Here is a 942-nt window from a genome sequence, read left to right on the forward strand (position 1 = left end):
CAAAACAATGTCTGGAAATACGAAAGAGAAAATCGCAGTTCGCAACATCGCTGGTAAGAAAACTCCAGCCCCCACTGCGCCTATGGCCAACGCCTACGCAAACGCCACAGTTCTTGAGAAAATCGAAAACCTTGCTGCGACTTTTCGCCACAGGAAGTGCAATGAAACGAGCTCGCGATTTCTCTTTTTAAAGATAAAGGGAAACGACAAATCTTATCAAACCCCGTAAGTTTGGCTCATTACCGAACAAAAGAAATCTCAATGCGTAAGGGTTTTACCAAAACATGTTTTCCGAAACCATTTCGGAAGGGTAAAACTTGTTCTCCCAATAACCGCAGAAAACCCCTAGGTTAATCGCGGAAAAAGCAAGCGTAATAAATCGATTACACAGCTCGGTCGCTACGTAATATTCAAACAATGCTTGTCTCGTCAAGATCATCATAAAAGCAAACGACAATCTGAGATTCGTCTAAACGCTAGGAACTGATCCAAACCATCTTGGAAATATTCTCAAAGAGAATACAGCATCTATCATCGTAATCATTCATTTAGAAAACCTCTGCCAAACTTCAGAATGAAAGTTGATGATTTGCTGAAGTCATAAAGATCTTTTCCGAATTGATAAAACGAGTTTCATATAAGAATCATTATACGAGAACTCTTCAGGCATCAAAGCATCACTCTCATTCTCCGTTGAACCAACCGACTCACGGAAAAACATCAAAAACATTTGCGACAAAGCAAAATCAAGAACAAAAGTAACAGAAAATACGACAAAGAGAACACGTCCTCCCCGCTCATCGACTAAGTCTATCGCTGTTTAACTGATTCATTCAAGAAACCTGCAAAAATGTTTCGCGACTAGATCTCGGTGAAATAACCCTTGGTAAAACTCCATGAGTTACTCAAAGAAACTTTCACCGAAGAATAAAAACAAAAGCA

The sequence above is a fragment of the Brassica oleracea genome, chromosome C4 (genome assembly GCF_000695525.1).
Source record: "Brassica oleracea var. oleracea cultivar TO1000 chromosome C4, BOL, whole genome shotgun sequence".
In the NCBI taxonomy this organism is placed as follows: domain Eukaryota; kingdom Viridiplantae; phylum Streptophyta; class Magnoliopsida; order Brassicales; family Brassicaceae; genus Brassica; species Brassica oleracea.